The sequence below is a fragment of the Saimiri boliviensis genome, chromosome 5, assembly GCF_048565385.1.
Source record: "Saimiri boliviensis isolate mSaiBol1 chromosome 5, mSaiBol1.pri, whole genome shotgun sequence".
Taxonomy (NCBI): domain Eukaryota; kingdom Metazoa; phylum Chordata; class Mammalia; order Primates; family Cebidae; genus Saimiri; species Saimiri boliviensis.
The window spans coordinates 138,105,806-138,127,569 of record NC_133453.1 but is presented as its reverse complement, the minus strand read 5'-3'; the positions used below and the strand labels follow the sequence as shown (position 1 = coordinate 138,127,569).

The 21,764-nt window shown below is 42.0% G+C and overlaps 1 long non-coding RNA gene and 1 pseudogene across 1 annotated transcript in view; both read right to left on the bottom strand.

Moving 5' to 3' along the window:
* Positions 1–5,011: 5,011 nt before the first annotated feature.
* Positions 5,012–21,764, bottom strand: part of LOC120368089 (uncharacterized) — a 60,268-nt gene continuing 43,515 nt past the window's right edge. Inside the window, exons 2-3 of the long non-coding RNA XR_012517561.1 lie at positions 9,160–9,261; positions 5,012–5,489 (exon numbers count right to left, since the gene is read on the bottom strand). This is a non-coding gene — a long non-coding RNA (uncharacterized LOC120368089). The remainder of the gene's footprint in view (positions 5,490–9,159; positions 9,262–21,764) is intronic.
* Positions 13,723–15,436, bottom strand: LOC101045300 (mitochondrial-processing peptidase subunit alpha-like; annotated as a pseudogene).

Here is a 21,764-nt window from a genome sequence, read left to right as displayed (position 1 = left end):
CAAGCTGGTCTACTGACTTATTTGAGCTGACATTAATAATGGTTGAGGGGTTTAGATTCAGAGGCAGACTGAATAATTTACAGCTCTTACCAGTTGAACCATTTACCAACGTTAACTGTATGGATCACTTACCTACACTGAGGGAGGGAGGGAGGGAGGGAGGGAGGGAGGGAAGGAAGGAAGGAAGGAAGGAAGGAAGGAAGGAAGGAAGGAAGGAAGGAAGGGGGGAAGGGGGGAAGGTAAAAGAAAAAGAAAGAAAGAAAAAGAAGGAGACAGAAAGAAAGGAAGGAAGAGAGAAGGAAAGGGAAGGAAGGAAGAGAAAGAGAAAGAAAGAGAAAGAAAGGGGAGGAGAGGGAGGGAGGGAGGAAGGAGGAAAAATGAAAAGAAATTCAGTTTTAACATAATGTTCACCAACTGCAGGCAATTACTGTCTTAAATGTTAGCAGAGTAAACTACTGTGAAGGTGAACAAGGCAGAGGACATTATTTCTTTTTAATAAATAAAGACACTGAGGTTCAGGGAGTTTCAGTGATTGCCCATTTTTTGCATATTTTGTAAGTGACTGAACTACAATCAGATCCCAGAGGACTTCTCATATACCATGTCTTTACATGCAAGAAACGGCAGCTGAGAAAAATGGCCTTTATAGAGATAACGGCAAATAGTGAGTGGGGATGGGAGTAGGGTAGGATGGGTCTCCAGTGAATTCCTGCCCCTGACTCTGACTATTCCAAGATTCTTCCCAAGGGGAAGACTTTTACATGCCTCCTCTTCTGCCATCCTCCAACTTTGAATGTTACCTAGGCCACAGGCTATATGTGACAAATCTGAAACAGTATGTTCTCCACATACAAGCCAATCAATTTTTGTGCTTCATTTTTTTCAAATAAAGGTCTTCTGAAGTGGCTCAATAGAATTGACCAAACATAAGGAAACTGCGGAATGAGGATTTTAAAATATCCAAATATTCTTCCAAAAGATTTTTGAAAATTTAATGAAAACAATCAATCCAAATGAAGTATTCCTGTGGTGGGGGAAGTCATCCTGTCTCCTTTCCATGAGTCTCCCATCTGTTCAATAATTTTTTTTTGTGTGTGTGACCCACATACTATGAAGGAGGGCAGGAGGAAGTGGTAGGTGGAAGGAAAACTGGAAAATGTGTTGAGGTTATCAGTCAAGTAGACACTCTCTTCCCCACCCCTCCAAAGTTTATCACCAATCCAACAGGTGAATAAGCTGTATTTTCTTTTTATGCAAAATGCTATATAATTTACCAGCCCTGGGAGTTAGGAGAAGTTCTATGGCATCATAACTAAATATGTGGCTATAAGGCATTCAGAGTTCTAAACACTAGACAGTGGTAAAGCAAAGGAAGTTAGGGCATTTGAGGGTCTGAGGTGACTTCTCTCTTGGGGTGAAAAAATAATTCAAATGTGAGTGTTCCAAGGGTTGTGCAAAGCCAGGCTCAATGCATTTAGTGCAAATAGGTCCCAATTTGTGGATGGGAGACAGCAGCAGGCAGGCCCTGGCCTGGGCAATGATTCCCCTAGTCAGGCAGTGCCTGTAGAGTAATTCCAGTAAGAGGTGTCCAGGACTAACTAAGGGGATTAGATGGAACTGAAGCCACAGGGGAGGGGTTCTGTAGAACAATGAGAGATACTGAGAGAGGGAGGAACATTAGGGACAAAGAGTATGCATAAAGGAGAATGATGAGCCACAAGGCTTAATACGCTTAGAAAAGTATATACTTTTATACCCTGATAATTTAGTATTCTACTGTACTGAGTCTTCCTGGTTTGGTGATCTTGAGGGTGTTGGCTGATGTTCTCATTCTCCCGGGAACATGGTGGAATAGAACTTGTTTGCTTCTTTGAAGCTAAGTATAGCCATGTGATTTAATTTGGCTAACAAAATGACTAAAGTGATGTGCATCACATATGAACTAAACTTTTGAGACCCACATTTTCTTTCTACTGGTGTGGAAATAGTGGAATTACATGTTGTAGTGAAACACCTATGATGGAGGGACCATGTTGAGTGAGCCAAGCTCCCATGATAATTCTTCATTGGATGTCATGATAGTTAATTTTATGTGTCAGCTTGACTGAGCTACGGGATGCCCATTTAGCTGGTGAAACATTATTACTGGCTGTGTCTGTGAGTGTGATTCCAGGAGAGACAGGCATTTGAATCAACAGGATGGATAAAATGATTGCATTCCCAAGTGAGCACCATTCAATCCATTCATGGCCACAATAAAACAAGAAGGTAAAGAAAGGGTGAATTTGCACTCTCTTGAGTGGGGCAACTGTCCTCTCCTGCTCTTGGACATCAGAGACCCTTGGGACATCAGACTTAACATTCTCCCTACTGCCCCTGCTCTCAGATCTTTGGCCACACAATGAGAATTATACCATTGATTTCCCTGGTTCTTGGCCCCTTGGAGTAGGACTTAATTATACTACAAGCTTTTCTGTCTGTATTAGGCTGCTCTTGCATTGCTGTAAAGAAATACCTGAGACTCAGTAGTTTATAAAGAAAAGAGGCTGGGCTGGGCACGGTGGCTCACGCCTATAATTCCAGCACTTTGGGAGGCTGAGATGGGTGGATCATGAGATCAAGAGATCGAGACCATCCTGGTCAACATGGTGACACCCTGTCTCTACTAAAAATACAAAAATTAGCTGGGCATGGTGGTGCGAGCTGTAGTCCCAGCTACTCGGGAGGCTGAGGCAGGAGAATTGCTTGAACCCAGGAGACAGAGGTTGCAGTGAGCCGAGATCGCGCCATTGCACTCCAGCCTGGGTAACAAGAGCGAAACTCCGTCTCAAAAAAATAGTAATAATAAATAAATAAATATAAAGAAAAGAGGTTTAATTGGCTCATGGTTCTAAAGGCTGTATAGGAAGCATAGCTTTGGCATCAGCTTCTGTGGAGGACTCAGGAAGCTTACAATCATGGTAGAAGAAGAGCAAGCATTTCACATGGTGAAGCAAGAGCAAGCAAGAGAGAGAGGAAGGTGCCACATACTCTTAAATAACCAGATCTCATTAGAACTCACTCACTATAATAAAGATAGCACCAAGAGGATGGTGCTAAATCATTCATGAGAAACCTAGCCCCATGATCCAAACACCTCCCACCAAGCATCCAAACTATTTCACTGACTAGCTTGCGGATGGCATATTTTAAGAGTTCTCAACCTCCATAACCACATGAGCCTATTCTGATAACAAATCTCTTATATCTAGCTATTAATCTATGTATCTATGCATGTATCTATCATCTATCTATCTATCTTATTGTTTTTTCTGTTTCCCTGGAGAACCTTGACTAATATAAATACCTAGAATAACTTATAATTAAATTTTGTTGTATCATTCACTGAGATTTGGGGGTAGTATGCTTTTTCAGCACAACTTAGTCCATTCCAACTGATGCTCTTGCAACTGCTAATGTGTTTTGGGGTATTTGTGAAACTCTTTTACATTTTCAAAGCAGTACCTGATTAGTGGGAAACTCCAAGGACTCAGTAGCAGATTGATAAAGGAGGCAAAGAGACTTACTATCTTAACAACTACATCTTTATGCCTGGATTAAAGACCCTCTTACTCACTCTATTTACCACCTCATTTCTAGGCAAATTGGACTGGGACTTTAGGCTGGCTTTCTTCCATAAAGCTCTTTCAAGATGGTCTCCTCCATGAAGAGTCTCCACAATGAAAGCTGGAAAAGGTTTCCTTAACTCCAGACAGACAAGCTCAGGGAACCACAAGAGGGCAGGTGTTCCCTAAATCAGATCTTATGGGTGCCTCCTTCAGACATTGAACTTAAAATTTAAATGCTAGTTCAAGACCAACTCTTATTTTCAGTAAAGACAACATAGATGAGCATGGAGTTTGGAATCAGAAAATAACAGTTTTAATGCAGAGATGGGTCTTTGATAAGACTGGATGAGCTCAGGGATTTGAAATGGTTTGCTGGGGATTTTTAGAGGCACCAAGGAAATAACTGAAAAGGAAAGGGGAAGCCAGAACAGAGAGAGAGTGGGTCTGCAACTCAGCTTCTGGGTGTTTCTCTGCTTTATTGTGATCTATTATGCTTCTCAGGAAGATACTGGTTAAGAGAGGTTTATATAGCTCTAATAGTTTATGACTTAATTATTTTACGCTTACCTGCGAAAAGCTTTTATCTGACCCTGAGCCACCATTTTTTTCACCCATGTTTTGGGAGGAGACAGAAACATGGCTTTTAAAAATCAGAACCTACCTGGGCTTGGATCTCACTTTTATTTTGGTTAAATGAAAACCCAACAAATCTCAACATGCTAGAATATCTAATCATCCCATAACTAAAACTCTGCCAAAACATCTATTACTTGTAATTGTAGGAAGGGATTTCCAAAGGAGTTCTCTATATATTACAAATTAGTGTCTCATTATATATATATATATATATATATATATATATATATATATATATATATTTTAATGTAAATGTATATATAATGGGATATTAATTTATATATCATATATAGAGAACTCCTTTGGAAATCCCTTATATATAATATATATCATAATGGGATATATGTCATATATTATAAAATATATATAATGGGATATTTGAGATAGATATTTTAGTAAGAAAAACAATTGAGACTTTGAAATGGGCTGAGAGCAAAAAATGAGTGACTATTCTGTCTAGCTCATCTGTCTCTTGTTCATAGAAATGCAAATCAATTGTGACTAGTGGAATGCAACCGATTATTGCCCCGTGGATAGACCATCAATTTGTACATTCATTTCAGATTCCTAATTTCCTACATATGCCTCTGATTTTTATACGAATTGTAACATTTTATCCATTCCCTTATTAATAAGCTAATAAAGTCTTTGATACCTGTTCATTTTATATCTATATAAAATTCACAATTACATGTCTTAAAAATTATCTTAATAGTTTCAAAGACATCTTACTCTTCTAGCTTTGACCAGAAAAATGAGAAAATGAAGAGAGAGAAAGTACATTACATTTTTATAAGGTTTTTGGCTCTAAAGAGACATCACAAATTGCCATTTCACGTCTCTAACTGTCACAAGAATGAAGCATAGAAACCCTGGGAAAATCTCAAGTCATATCTTTTGGTTTATAATGAAGATGCCTAAGGCTCAGGAAAGAAAGAGACTACAATAGTTAAAATCTGGGGGAAAAACCATGAATTTAAAAATGTTTTTCCTCTGTGTGTCTTTAAAACATAAATATAGAAGATTTATTGTGTAAATCAAGTGTTTGCTCCTTCTGACCGCCCTGCTTCTGGATCATTTTCCTATAGGATCCCACAAGCCACTGTTTTATGGATGTATTTGTGGACACATCTGGATGAGCAGAGCAGGATGGTCCAGTACGGCCTCCTTAGACAGGACAGCCAGCCAGCCTTGCCGTAGATCTTTCCATTATCCATGGTGTCCCTCTTGCTCAATGATGTGCAGCTGAAGGAATTGTTTGGGAGAAATGAGACCCAAGGGAGTGCAAAGGAAACTCAACATTGTAAATTAAGAGAGACACTCACGGCCTTTCCAAGCAGAGGAAAATAAACAGGGTTACAATGAGAGCATGAAAATCTGTCTGGAAAATCCAGTATACGCCCAGAAATCTAGTTTTCTTCCAAAAGACTGATAGATGAAGATTTAACCATTCCCCAATATAGTAACTGACACATTAAAATAGAATTTCATAGAATTAAAGGAGAAATAAATTTAAAAATTATCACATACCTGTAAATGAAAATATGGAAAGAGAACAAATATGTGGGATAAAACATTTTTTAGAGAAATAAATTGTAAGCAAAAAAACAAACTGTTTACTTTAAAATTTTTTTCATTGTTAGACCAGAGAAATGACAATTGTATTCTAAGTAGTAGTATTCGTAACAAGAGTTCTATACCACTATTTCTTTTAGTTTGGTGTTTCTCCTGTTAAATCTAGGATCTTAAACTATCTCTAAAACAATTGATCACTAATGGCCTATAAAAACATATGTAGTATTCCTGGGGATATTCTTTCCAGAAGGCTGAAATTTCTTATACAGAAAGAATTATTCACAACCATTGGTTAACGTAAAAAGGCAAAACTAAAATAAAGCTCCCATATGTAAAGAAAAACTGAGATTTTTCTACCTATTCAATAGTAAAGACTAATTTGTTGTTGAGGCTTTAAAATATGCAGGGCACAGGAGCACTGAAAGGAGTACCCAGCTGGCATCGATGACATTGACATCCAATGTAGGAGAGTGACCTGGGAGTCTAAATACACTTCTGGAGGGCAACATAACAATAGTTATGACAACCCTTAAAGATTTACATTGTTTTTTAATCTAGCAATTTTCACTTAATGAAATTTGTCCTAGGGGAAAAAAAAAAGTATAGACATGCCTAAGGATTGTTTAACACAATTTAGATTAAAATTGAAATTAATTAGAACAGCCCTACAGGATTAGAGTGCACATTACTGTACATCTGTCTGATGAGCTTGAAACATTCATCAGAAGTAATGTTGGGGAAAGAATTTAATGATATGAAAAGCAAAAGAAAAAGTCACAGGTTCATGATGTATTTTAAGTGGAATAAAGCAGATGCCGTGTGAATGTGTATGTGTCCATGTATTGTGGACACACAAACATTTATGTTTATTTATTTATATTTACTCGTATGTGGATAAACATCAAAATATTTACCATATTGAATTCTGGGAGACATAAATACAGATTTTTCAAATTGTTTTATATTCATTTTGAAAAATTTGTAAAAATATTAACTGTAGCAATAAAAAGTAGCTTATTTCCATATTGTAATTTATTTTTAAGGTAGAGGGACTGGAAGGAATCTTCGTAAATACCTATAGATGTGCCTAGTATTTATATTCATAATTGAATTGAAACTTTATCCGAAGCATATAAATAAGGTATTCTTATTTTATTTTAATATATGATCTCATGGTGACTAAGAGGTGCTCAATGGCTTGCTTAAGGATACTACAAGTAAGTGTCAGAACTGACAGTTGATCCTGGTCTGTCTCCAAAAGCCTTTACTCTCTATTTAAACCTTAATCTTTTAAATGTCTTGGAAACTAACAGCATAATTACAAGTAAGCAAACCTAAATCTGTAAGTAGATCGACTTAAACATTATAAACAGGTGTGATTAAAGTGGATATTAAAATATACCTGATAGACATGTTTCAAGGATTAGGGAGAATGAAAATATTTAGAAACTCAGTATTTCACTGTGACCCCTCTGAAACCCCTATACACTCCTGGCATACACACCCACCCAAGTGACGACAACCGCATTTTACCATTCTTACCTAGAATGCCATCATATTCATGCAGTGTGCTACTATTTGTAAAAATTGCTTTAACTATTGGTCTTTGTATACTGACTGCACTCTGCAGTTGACACTGGCTAAATAAAAATGCAAATGGAAAGTGCTTTACTGGTGATATTTCCAATCCTTGACTACCATCCTCGAGTGGACCAGTAGCGATTCATGGGGCTCACTCATTCCCCTAACCATTTCTCTCCCATTATCTCTATCCCACATATACCAGACCTTCTTCCCTTTTATCAAACCCAACACCTCTCCCTACTTTTCACTCTCAACTAATGACTCTGCCTCTTATTTCGCTGAGGATGGAGAAAACCATGAGGGAAACTCCTATACTTCTTTCTCTACCAAACTTGCCCATCTGTGCTCTCAGCCCTGACTCAGCTTTTCTTCCTGTTACCATGGATAGAAATTTTGATGCTTCTAGCTAAAGCCAAATTATCACAGAAATAAGGATACTTCACATTTCTCCTCTCTATTACTAAGACACTGACCCTTATTTCCTCTATTAAAAAAAATCAGAACAAAAAACACTTGACCCCACTTCTCCCTTCAACAACTCTGGCATTCTTCTGCTCCCCCTCTACAACTAAACTTAACAATCTGTCTCTACTTGCTGTTTCTAATTTCTTCAGCTCATCTTCTCTTGAACAAATTCCAATCAGCACTTTCCCTCAATACTCCACTGAAGATGCTCTTGTACGGGTCGCAGCTATAAGGGTTGATTTAATCCTAGTCCTCATCTTATCTAGCAATCAGCACCTTTGACAGAGCCCATCATTCTTTGTACCTTAAAGGTCATTCTTCCACCCATCACTCTTTTCTGGATTTTCTTCTGTCTCACACTGGCTTCCTCTCAGTCACCTTCTCTTTCTCTATTTGTCTTGCTAATTTTTGATCTGCAGAATATCCTGAGATGCTATTTTTGGCCACATTTTCTCCTATCTACAGTAATACCCTGGGTGAGCTCATCAATGACTTCAGATTTTGTTTATATTCTTATTACCTCCAAATTTATAATCCTTAAAGAGGTTCTCTCCCTAACTTGGACTCTCTACTGGACATGTTTCCTATGTTGTCTAACAGGCACTCCACATTTAGCATGTGCAGGGATGGAACTCTATCACTTGATACCCCATCCTGCTCCTCCTGAAATCTTTCCTAGATCATTAATATCATCTCCAGTCTCCCAGCTGGGACACCCCTCCTTCTCGCACTTCTCTCACGCAAATACTGTTTGCTCAAGCTACAGAACATTTCTCCACAAATCAGCCACATCCCATAACCTCCATAACGACCACCCTGATTTGAATCATCAGCATCACTTAACTGGAATCATTTCACTAATCTGTAGCAGGTCATATGGATTCTGCCATTTCTACAGTTCATCTTCATCATAAATTCGAGTCATTCTAAAATACTTCTTCTCAAAATTCTTCCTATTACTTCCCAATGCTATCCTCTCCCTATCTCCATAATCTCATCTCTGCCCCTGGCTCACTTCACCCTGACCACCCTACCTTTCTTCCGATTCCTAGAAGGTTCCAGCCTTTCCCTGATGTTGGGGCTTGCCTTTGGGATCAGTAATACTCTACTTCTGGAATATCTCCTCCCAGATTCTGTGGGGCTTGCTTCCTCCCCTCCACCAGGTCTTTGCTCAAGTACCACTCCCCTATTTTAAAGTGAAATACTTTCCCATTCTGGCATGCTCTTTCCTCATTATTATGCTTCATATTTTTTCTTTAGTGCTTGTACAACCTCCCACACTATACTTTACTTACCTTACCATCTCTCTCCATCTGCTAGAGTGAACGTCAGGGAGGGTGGGAACTTCTGTTTTGTTCATTATCTTGGCTCCCTTGGCTGGATTGAACATTACCTGGCAAAGTATACACTCAGTAAATATTTGTTAAATGAATACATGGGTACATGGAAAATAAAAACATGTGCATCTATACATGCAATTGATTCCAATTGTATAAAGATACTCTAAAAGGTAGCAGAGATTAGAATAGGACCCTAGTAATGGAGTGAACAGTGTATAAACAAGATTTTTACTACATATGCATACATATATTTTAAGAGACAGGGTCTTGCTTTGTCACCCAGGCTGGAGTGCAGTGGCCACTGCACCCCTCATCATAGCCCAATGAAGCCCGAAACTCCTGGGATCAAGAGATTCTCCTGGCTCAGACTCCCAGGTTGCTGGCTATTGGCATGTACCACCATGTGTCACTAAATCTGTATTTTTTACTGTTCAATGCTTGGATCATGTAAATATATTACCAATTTTTAAAAGTTATCAACGGAAGAAAAGAGGTCTACTTGTCAGTCTTCCAATACAGCAAGATTGCCAGAGCTTTGGGAGATTGGATACTTGCCTCACCATGTTTACATTTATTTACCCAAATCCCTATTGTTTTCTACTTCACCTTCATCATATTTTCTCTGAAACCTTTAGCCACTCCTTGGTACATTTATTCTGCTACTCTGACTGCACACTCTCTATCCAAATCACAAACTTTCTGCAAGATCATCATTAGGGCCTTTGTCAGTTAATAGTCAATTGAAATTACTTTTCTATTTCCACTTACTTAACAAAAATTGCTACTGCAGCTGAATCAAAACCCCATCAAAGCCATTCCAGTGGATTTAGAGGAGACATTTATTTCCACAAAACACGAGATGGTTTAGAAAATCAAATAATTCAGGAAAGATCCTATTTGGATGACTAACAGGCAAAACCCAACATTTATTCAATCCCTACTATGTGCCTGGAGGTGACCCAGGAACTTTGCTATGAGCCACTTTACATCACCAAATGTCACCGGATTTAGCCCCAGAAATGACCCTATCTAAACAATTCCTACAGATGCTTCATAATTTAGTTCCACTGCCACCTCCTTTGAGAGGTCTTCTCCGATGCCTGCATCTCATTCAGTTTGTCTTTCTATGAGAGAAATCTATCTTTAATTCTTAATTGCATTATTCATGTGATTTTTCTTTTGCATTTTTTTCATTCTGTGTGCAAGGATTTTCATGTGTTACTTGGTGCAATCTCTCCAGTGCCTGTCATGGTGACTTGCCCAAAACAGATGGACTGTGAAACCTTGTTGAATCAATAAGTAAATTAAATAATAAATTATTTACTATTTTCCATCTTTCGATTCTTTAAAAAAAAGACAGAATTACCCAGAATTATCTTGCAGTGGATTATTTTGCCTTGCAATGGGTCAGCAAAACATAGCATGTCTTTAAGAATTGAAACAAATGCTAAAGAAATACTAAAACAAATGCTAAAATCAATAAAAAACATTTCCCTATCCACAAGGTGCCTGGCATGGATGTAAAAATGAATTCATAGCAGAACACAGTGCTTAAAAATAAAAAAATCCCAGTGTATAATGAAACATTTTCTTGACTAAGTTTTCAGTTCCATGATTAAAATACCTTTCATATCTGAGAGAGGAAAGGAGAGAAGCCAAAATGCAAATGTCAAGATAAAATTGCTTATGAAAATGTAGAGTTTACTTTACAACATCCTATGGAGAACAAAAGTGTCTCTCTGACTAGTACCCAGCAGTGGAATTAAGTTATGGCCAATATCTCATGGAAAAGCTTAAAATGTGTCTGACAAGCAGGATCTCTCAATGAGAAGGGCCAGAGAAGGTGAAAAATCTCTGAAGGAACCTCATCAAAATGAGAGTGTGTTCAAAAAACGACAAAAAAGCCCACGTGCAGTGGCTCATGCCCGTGATCCCAGCACTTTGGGAGGCTGAGGTAGGCAGATGGCTCAAGGCCAGGAGTTGGAGACCAGCCTGGGCATCATGGCAAAATCCCATCTCTACAAAAAATACAAAAATTAGCCAGACATGGTGGCACATACCTGTAGACCTCACTACTCCAGAGGCTGAGGTGACAGGGTCACTTGAGCCTGTGAGGTCAAGGCTGCAGTGAGCTGTGATCATGCCACTGCACTCCAGCCCAAACAAAAGAGCAAGACCCAAAAACCAACATAAACATGTGACACATGGGAACATTTCAGCCCCTATCTCTGTTTCTTTGTGTGTGTCTTCCTCTGTCCCTTTCAAACACACACACATACACACACATACAAAACACATTCATACACTCGAGCCATTTTCTTTTGGCTGCCACATAGTATGCAATGCTCTTGGTATTCTAGCTGACCCTAGGTGACAATTAACAGGAGATGAAAGAGAAGAAGGAAGAGAAGGAAATGGAAAGGTGGAATGAGGAGGATGGACACGGGCACGGACACACACACACACACACACACAGACACGACATGCAAGTACACACATACACAGTCTCATTTGTTTTCCCAACAGTATCACTAGGTGGAAAGAAAGGATGGGGATTGCTATGATCATTGCAAGGACATAAAACAATGCACACAAGGTCAACACCTTGGACCAGGAACCTTCTGAAACCTAGCCTATAGATTTCATCAAGACAAGAATGTAAAATATTACATTTTCACTGAAAAGGATTTCCACTATTTTCCACATGCAGCTGCACTGACCATTTTAAGTAAAATAATTGTATATGTGCAGAGGCCCTATATAGCTTTTCTAAAATTTGACAATAATACTAAAAACTTACTTGAAAATCCAATAATAGCACTTTGGTTTTTACCCAAAGCAGTGGAAAACTTATGTCACTACCAAAATCTGTGTGTTCATAGTAGCTTGAATCCTAATCGCCATAATTTGCAAACAACCAATATATTCTTCTATAGGCAAATGTATAAATACACTATGATACATCTAGGCAGTGGAATATTATTCAGTACTAAAAAGATAAATAAGCTATTAAGACATGAGAAGATGGAAGGCATTTAAATGCATATTACAAGTAAAAGAAGCCCATTTGAAAAGGCTACATACTGTATGATTCCACTATATAATCTTCTGGCAAAGGAAAAGCTATGGAGACAGTAAAAAGATCAGTGGTTGCAGCTGGGCCTGGTGGCTCACACCTGTAATCCCAGCACTTTGGAGCCTGAGACAGGTGGATCACGAGGTCAAGAAATTGAGACCATCTTGGATAAATGGTGAAACTCAGTCTCTACTAAAAACACAAAAAATTATCTGGGCATGGTGGCACGCGCCTATAGTACCAGCTAAGGCAGGAGAATCACTTGAACCCGGGATGCCGAGGTTGCAGTGAGCCAAGACAGCACCACTGCACTCCAGCCTGGTGACAAGGTGAGACACCGTCTCAACAACAACAAATTATCAGTGGTTGCCAAAGGTCAGGGGGAAGTTAGAGATAAATGAGGAAGCACAAATAATTTTTTAGGACCATGAATTATCCTGTATGACACTATAATGATTAATGCATATTATTACACATTTGTCGAAACCCACAGAAAGTACAATACCAAGAGTGAGCCTTCATGCAAACCACAGACTATAAGTGATAATATGCATTAATGTAGGTTCATCAGTTATAACAAATCTATCACTCTAGTGGAGGTTGTTGATCGTGGGGGAGGCTCTGCATGTGTGGAGGCACGGACTGTGTGGGATATCTCTGTACCTTCCTCTCAGTTTTACTGGGACCTCAAAACTGCTCTTAAAAAAAGTCGTCTTTTTAAAAGTGAAAGCTAAAAGAAAAATAACGTAAAGCTAAAACGTTTCCAAAACAGATTTTTGAACAATCATACTGGAGGAACGAGTGAATTCTCTCCCTCTCCCCCACCCCTTCCCCTCCTTCCCCCCTCCCCCTCTTCCCCTCCCCCTCCTTCCCCCCTCCCCCTACTCCCCTCCCCTCCTTCCTCTCCCCCTCCCCCCTCCCCTCTCCCCCTCCTCCCCTCTCCCCCTCCTCCCCTCCCCCCCCAAGATGCCACCTCCTTATTCCCAGGGAAGCGGGCATGCACACGCATGGACCGTGCCCCGAAACAGAATGGGCCCTCGCCTTGTCCCGTTTTTCAGAGGTGAGTCCTGGTACTTCCTGCTGACCCCTGCTGCTTCCCGTCTCAGGGCTCGCTCCTCTCACGGAAGATGCGGGGCCCCAGGTGCTGAGAGCCCCCCGGAGGCCTGGGAGCGCTGACTGGCCTCCCCTCGTGGCAGCCGCGCGCGAGCGCTGGGCCCCTCACCTGCTTCTGGGCTCGCGGCGGTCAGGGTCAGCACTGACTCCACGGATTGGCACATTCAGTTCTGAAGGAATGCTAACTAAGTTGGGTGCGCCGGAGACATTGTTTGCACTGTTTCTACAACCAGACAGCTTTTTAGGTGAAATTCGTGCCCACACTAACACACACGGGCGAGGACTCCAGCTGCCGCTCCTGGGTCGGTGAGGCCGGGGAGCGGCTCTACCGGAAGAGCCCGTGGTGCGTCGTGCTCAGGCGCCCTTCCTTGCTCAGCAGGGCGGCCAGGAGGTGCTCAGCTCTGCAGGGGGGCAGGTCGGTCAAGTCGCCCGGGGCGACCACTGCCGGCTTCCCTCGGAGCACCTCAGAAGCGGCTCTCTCCAGGTCTTCCGGCGTCACGCGGCGGAGGAGCGTGCGCAGCGCCTGAGGCAGCTTTCTGAAGTGAATGCCAGCACCTGCCTCCCCACAGCCTCAGGACATCACAGGCCTGGACTCCGGGGTCATCAGGAGCATGGCCGTCAGCTGCGTCTTGGCTTGCTCCGGCTGCACGGCGTCCACGGGTCCGCCCGTGAAAATAAACTCCTTGGTGGTGATTTCTGCCGTTTCTCCCGGGTCGGCGCTGGCGTGGTCGCTCAGGAGGCCAGCGTCCTCGTGGCTGTGGCGGCAGAGCCTGGAGAACATGCCCTTGCCGGGCCACCAGCCGAGGAGGAGCCGCCTCTGCCATCATCAGGCTCCACACAGCGGAGCGATGAAGTCCTCCTCCAGGAAGGAGCAGCTCTGCGGCCCCACCATGAGGTGCGTGAGCTCGGGGAGGGGGTTCGGGCCCAGGGTGACGATGGGCATGTCTCTTTCTTTCTTTCTTTCTTTTGAGACGGAGTTTCCCTCTTGTTACCCAGGCTGGAGTGCAATGGCGCGATCTCAGCTCACCGCAACCTCCGCCTCCTGGGTTCAGGCAATTCTCCTGCCTCAGCCTCCTGAGTAGCTGGGATTACAGGCATGTGCCACCACGCCCAGCTAATTTTTTGCATTTTTAGTAGAGACGGGGTTTCACCATGTTGACCGGGATGGTCTCGATCTCTTGACCTCGTGATCCACCCGCCTCGACCTCCCAAAGTGCTGGGATTACAGGCGTGAGCCACCGGGCCCGGCCCGGACGTGTCTCTTTCTAGCTTGGCAGTCCCCCCCCCCCCACCGACTGGTGTACTGGGCCACAGATCTATCAATATCCACGGCCTCCGCGCTCCTCTAGGCTGGCTGGACCCCCAGGAGGTACTTCCAGGCACAGTCCCCCAGAAGCTCATGCTCCGCACCCTTGCCGCCCAGCGCCATGCGGTGGGGGGGGTGTGTGTGTGGGGGGGGGGGACGGGGTCATAGTGCGTCGGAGCAGCACTTCTTGAGTGATCTTTGCTATGTCTTCTGTGGGGCAGACATGGTGGAGGCCATCCGTGTTCTGCCTGTAAGCCGCTTCATGTATCATCTTGGTGGGGAGTGGCTCTGGGTCAGACCGCATGTTCAGGTCCTCCTGCTCAAACTGGACCGCCATCTGCGTCATCTCCACTTCTTCATCTCTTAGCCGGGGCTGCAGAACCACATCAGCCAGTAAGCTAACCACCGTGCCCAAGCCTTTGCTACCAGCAGACACAGCATACGTGCTGGTGTCTTTTTATGTCTGGCAGTCACAAGTACCCCCAAGCTTTTCCAGTATAAGCAGAATTTCATCTTTGCTGTCAAATCGAGCAGTAGACGAAAATGCCAATTTTTCCAAAAAGTGATCAATTTCACTTAGATATTTTGCTTCATATCTTGATCCTGAATTAATAAGAATTCCTACTGAAAAAAACTATCCAAACTTATTTTGAGATGCCACGCGAAGCCCATTATCCAATGTGGTTACTTTGGTTTCAAACTTTTCCCGTCCATCAACTGTAGCAAAACCAGGCTTGGGTACTCCAGGTAAGGGAGAAGAGAGGGGGTTGTTGAGAAAGATGCCACCACTACTAAACTGTCTGTCCGCAGGAGGTCCAAACCTCAGCTGGCAGCAGCCCCAAGAGCCCCAGCCCTGCAGCCACTGTAGCCACCTTCTTGAGTCTCCACCCACTGCTTCTTTCTCTGTTACTTCAAAAGGTGATTGTGACAGGACTAGGCTGTGAAATCCCAGCACTTTGGAAGGCTGAGGCGGATGGATCACGAGGTCAGGAGTTCAAAACCATCCTGGCTTACACGGTGAAACCACCGTCTCTACAAAAAATAGAAGAATTAGCCAGGAGTGGTAGCAGGCGCCTGTAATCCCAGCCTGTAATCCCAGCTATTCGGGAGGCTGAGGCAGGAGAATCGCTTGAACCTGGGAGGCGGAGGTTGCAGTGAGCTGAGATGGAGCCACTGCACTCCAGCCTGAGCGACAGAGGGAGACTCAGTTCTCAAAAAACTAAAAAAGGGAAAGAAAAAGTATATAGAAAAACAGTAATAGATGTCAGGCAGTTAATTAGAAAACATTGCATTTTTCTAAAGGTTGTGATACTTATATTTGCCAACCTTTAAACTTTATAATGTACCATGATTGATTTTCTTTTTCTAAATAAACATTAATTTTAGTAACTAACAGCGATACATAAAAATCAAGTTGCCTCTGTAGGTAGCAGACTACCTTCACTGAGCTTTGTCTTCTCCAACAGTCCACAGGATAGAAATGCATATGTGCATTTGAATGATTCCTTTTAAACTTCATGTGGTATGGATAGAGGGTCACATATCCTGCTCTGTAAAATCAGCCCTCCTCAGGAAGATCTATGAGGACACAGTAACTTAGATCATCCCAACTTCCTTTAGTATCTCTTATTCCTCTGTTGTACTTGCCTCTTTTGGTTCTTGACTTGGACTCTGAATTCTCACCATGTCTCTGGCATCCACTTCATTTGGGATGCGGCATCTCCTACCCTGACACTGGTGCTGCCCATTAATTCTCTACAATTTTCCCTACTGTGTCCCTGGTCTCAATCTCTTTGGAGGTGGCCCATTTGCTAGTTTAAGGCAGAGTATGGTTTTGCATAAGCTCAGTTTCAAAATGTAAGCACTCACTAACCCCAAACCCTGAAACTTACCATTCTAAATGGTTAGATGTTAAGTCCTCTTTGCCCTAATAATGAACCTTTATAATCTTGGAGTGGCGCTGGTCCACTGCCCAGAGATTATAAGAAGATATATCTGTTCACATAACAAATTGAATTCTGTTCCTCAGATTTCTTTAGTAATCTTAGCTTGCGGATGCCCACTAGGGTGGCAGTGGGGCTGTATTTGTCAGTGTTTTTAGAAAACCAACAACACGCGCACCTGTGTGTGTGTGTGTGTGTGTGTGTGTGTGTGTGTGTGAGAGAGAGAGAGAGAGAGAGAGAGAGAGAGAGAGAGAGAGAGAGGTCTGATAGATTTAATATAAGGAATTGGCTCACGTGATTACAGAGGCCAAGAAGTCCCAAGATCTGCAGTCAGATCTGGGGCTGAAGAAACTGGAGATCCAGAAGAGTCAGCAGTATAGTTCCAGTCCAAATCCAAAGGCCTCAGAACTTGAGGCTTTAACTTCCAGTCCAAAAGTCAGGAGACTCTAGCTCCAAGAAGTGCCAATATTTCAGTCTGAACCTAAAGGAAGAAAAATGAGCAGTGTCTCAGCCCAGACAAGAGGCATTCCCCTTCACTTAGAAGAGGATCAGCCTTTACATTCTATTCAATCTTTAACTGATTGGATGAGGGCCACCGCATTAGGGTGGGCCATCTGCTTTACTCGGTCTACCAATTCAAATGTCAGTCTCAACCCAAATACTCTCACAGGCATATCTAGAATTGGCCAAATATTATTTGGTGCCACTGACTTCTAGTAAATAACACAAACCAAATTAACCATCACAAGTCCACTCCTTGTCAGTTGGGCACCCATACACATCTTTTAAAACCATACTTAATCTCTAAGTAAAGATAATAATAAGTTCATAGTTAGACCTCTAAATAAAGACAATAATATGGTCATAGTTAGGCTTGGACACAGTGGATAGCTTACTGGCTGATGTGGTTCTGCAGCCCTGGCTGAGAGACGAAGAAGACCTTAAGATACAACTGTTGTGTCCTGAAAACGTACAACTGCTTCTCCAGAAAACAGGGTGAGATCCTTGAGTGATATTTACTCTCTGTTTGATGTCCTATAATTTACATTTTATAATGGAAAATTAGCAATATTTATATACTTTGATATAACATCAGTGCATCTTATGTTGCATAATAAGGGAATAAGAGAGGAAAGATGACAAAAGACAATGGTTAGGCACACATGTACACACACACACATTCATAATAAAATAAGGAGAAAATAGTCCTAGCAATAACAGTCCTCATTTCTCTAACTGGTCATGTGGTTGTCGCTGGTATTTATAACCACCTTCTTCCATTACTTACGCTTTTTTTTTCTTCTTGTTGAATTTTGTTAATTTTTAAAAATTGTTTAAATTTCCATAGGTTATTGGGGAACAGGTCATGTTTGGTTTGATGAGTAAGTTCTTTTGTGGTGAATTGTGAGCTTTTTGGTGCACCGATCGCCCAAGCAGTAGATGCTACACCTTATTTGCAGTGTTTTATCTCTCACCCCCTTCCTACTCTTTCCCCAATCCCCAAAGTTAATTGTGTGATTCTTATACCTTTGCAACCTCATATATATGTATATATATATATATGCAATGGAATAGTACTCAGCCATAAAAAGGAATGAATTAATGACATTTGCAGTGACCTGGATGAGAATGGAGACTATTATTCTAAGTGAAGTAAGTCAGGAATAGAAAACCAAACATAGTATGTTTTCATTTCCACTACTCATTCTGTATTCATTTTGCCTTTGGCAGGCACCTCAGCTGGTCCTTGCTCTTTACCTCTACAGTGACCCAAGCCATCATTCCTGAAGGGTGTGAGCCATTAGTAGTTCTGCGTGGATTGGGTTGTGGTAGTTTTCCATTGACCTTGATCACAAGGCATGGTAATACTAAGAGACACCCTAAGGGATTGCCTATATTCCAGACATACTCTTTCTTACCTCCATTATGGGGTAGTAGGCCAACTCCCCTTTGATTTCAGGATAAATCACCACAGGCAGAACAGTAACTCCCATCTTTGCCTATTTATTCAGAGGCATGAGGAACCCTAAATTACTGAGGTGCTAGTCTTAATTTCCTGTTCAGTAGAATCATTTGTTCTGTCTCCTGCTGGGAGAATTTCTCCCTTTGGAACTAAGACCTCTAGGCCAGCATAGCATAAAGTCACAGGAACAGGGAGCAAAAATTCTGCTAGATGGTTATCAGGAATAATAGGTTGGCAAATGTAAGTATCACAACCTTTAGAAAAATGGCGCTATTTCTATGTCCATCCTTTTATTCCTGGACCCATGAATCTTGGCTTTGAGAGAAACAGTACCATATATTGGAAACTTATACAGGTAATACAGAGCATTGTGGAAACCTGCCCCATCCCTGCAAGCTATGCCACCACCTGGTATTGTAACTGAATCTTCAAAAGGCCATTCCACTGTTCCATCAAGCAAGCTGCTTCAGGACAGTGGCTGTTATAGTTTGGATGTTGCCCCTACCCAAATATCCTGTTGAATTGTAATCCCCAATGTTGGAGGTGGGGCCTGGTGGGAGGTGACTGGATCATGGAGGCAGATTTCTCATAAATGGTTTAGTATCATCCAGTTAGTACTATCCTTGCCATAGTGAGTTCTCACACGATCTGTTTGTTTAAAAGTGTGTGGCACCTCCCCACTCACTCTCTCTCTTACTCCTGCTTTGGCCATATGATGTGGTTGCTTCAACTTTGCTTTCCACCATGATTCTAAGTTTTCTCAGGCCTCCCCAGAAGCTGAGCAAATGACAGCATTGTGCTTCCTATACAGCCTGCAGAACTGTGAGCCAATTAAACCTTTTTTTCTGTATAAATTACCCAGTCTCAGGTATATCTTTATAGCAATGCAAAAATGGGCTTATACAGTAGAGAACAGAGCCCAGTGAATTCCATGAGTTTGGGTCTACTGTCACTCTTCATTTGCTGTGAAGTGAGTTCCTTGAAGAAGCAACTTTGTGGGGAATACTATGATGGTGGATAAGGCGTTCTGTAAATCCCTAGTTGGTAGTTTTGACAGAAGTATTGCCTGCAGAGAAGGCAAATCCATATTCAGAGTAACAGTCTATCGCAGTAAGAACAAAACATTATTCCTTTCATGATGGAAGCAGTCAAATGTAATCAACTTGCCACCAGGTAACTGACTGGTCACCCCAGGAAATTATGCCATATAAGGAACTCAGTATTTGGTTCTGTTGCTGGCAGACTGGACACACAGTGGTAGCTATAGCCAGGTCAGTCTTAGTGAGAGGAAATCCATGTTGCTGAGCCCATGGATAACCTCCATCCTGGTCACCATGGCCACTCTTAAGGGGTGACTGGGGGAGAAAATGACTTGCATTCATAGAATGGGTCATCCTATCCACTTGAGTATTTAAAATCCTCCATTGCTGAGGTCACCCTTTGGTGAACATTTACATGGAAACAAATATCTTCTTGTTTTTTGCCCAGAGAGTTCTATCCAGATACTACTTCTCCCTTCTTTTTTTTTTCCAATAGTTTTCTAATTATGTTTTTTCCAAGTCCTTAACCATCTAGCCACACCATTGGCTGCAGCTCATGAGCAGTATAATCACATATCTGACCATTTCTTCTTCTAAGCAAAATGAACAGCCAGGTTCCGTCTCTTGATACCAAAATCTGCATTAGTCTGCTTGGGCTTCTATAATAATACCTCATAGTCAGGTGGCTTAAACAATAGAAATTTATTTTCTCACAATTCTGGAAGCTAAATGTTCAAGGTCAAGGTTCTGACCTATTTGCTTTCCGATGAAGGGTATTCCTCCTAGCTTGCAAATGGCTGCCTTCTTGCTGTGTCTTCCCATGGCCTTTCCTTGGTGTGTGTGTGTGTGTGTGTGTGTGTGTGTCAAAAGAGAGAAATATTTTCCTCTTCCTGCTCTCTCTCTTTTTTTTTTTTTTGAGGCAAAGTTTTGTTCTTGTTGCCCAGGCTGGAGAGCAATGGCACTATCTCAGCTCACCACAACCTCTACCTCCTGCGTTCAAGTGATTCTCCTACCTCAGCCTCCCAAGTAGCTGGGATTACAGGCATGTGCCACCATGCCCAGCTAATTTTGTATTTTTAGTAGAGATGGGGTTCTCCATGTTGGTCGGGCTGGTCTCGAACTCCTCACCTCAGGTAATCTGCCTGCCTCAGCCTCCCAAAATGTTGGGAGTATGAGATTACAGGCGTGAGCCACCACCCTTTCTTCTCTTGTAAGGCCACCTTCTATTAGATTAGGGCTCCATTCTTATGGCCTCATTTAACCTCAATTACTTCCCAAAAACTGTATCTCCAAATACGGTCATGTTGAGGTGAGGGCTTCAACATAAGAATTTGGGGGAATGCAATTCAGTCTATTGCAGGAGCATCCAGTCCTAGATCTCTCCGTGACACCTGAAATTAAGCCAAGATGTGACCTAAGAACCCTCCACTTTTCCCCAGTGATTGGAAGGGCAAACTGCCACATGCTGGGACTCAGCAATGACAACAAGGCTAAGACTGTTGCAGGGCTGTAGGACTATGGAAGAACTGGCTGCGGTTACGGTTGCCAGGGCCAGACTCTATAGGTGTATCTGTCACCTTATCATCAGAGCTCTGGCCTCTGGGTGTCCTTTCCTGCAGGGACCCTGGAGGTCAGATGCCAGATCTGTGACAACTGAAGAACCATGAGAGGAGAGAGAGTTGCTTGCAGAGGCCACGTAATCCTCAGGCCACAGACAGAACTGTCATCTTTTCAGCTGACATGCATACAATTCCTGCTATAACAAATCCCCTTTCAGTTAAAAGTAATAAATCTCCTTTGTTTCAGGAATAGTCCTTTGGGATTTATGCTTGGAATAGTCCTTTGGGATTTCTGCTTTTGCTTTCAGAAAATTCATATGAGAAAAATTGAAACCACATGGTTTGGTGAGAAAAAGATAGGCTAAATAATTAGATAAGACTTGATCATCTAGCAAGCAGGCTAAAGACAGGATAGCGGGCTTGTGTTTCAGACTAGAAACACTTTTATTTGGTGGGGATACAGCAGACCAAGATATGTTCATTATTCCCTTTCCCCGGGTTTTGCCATACCTATTTCTCAGAGATGCTGGTCCTATGTTTAATTGTCTTTGGGCCT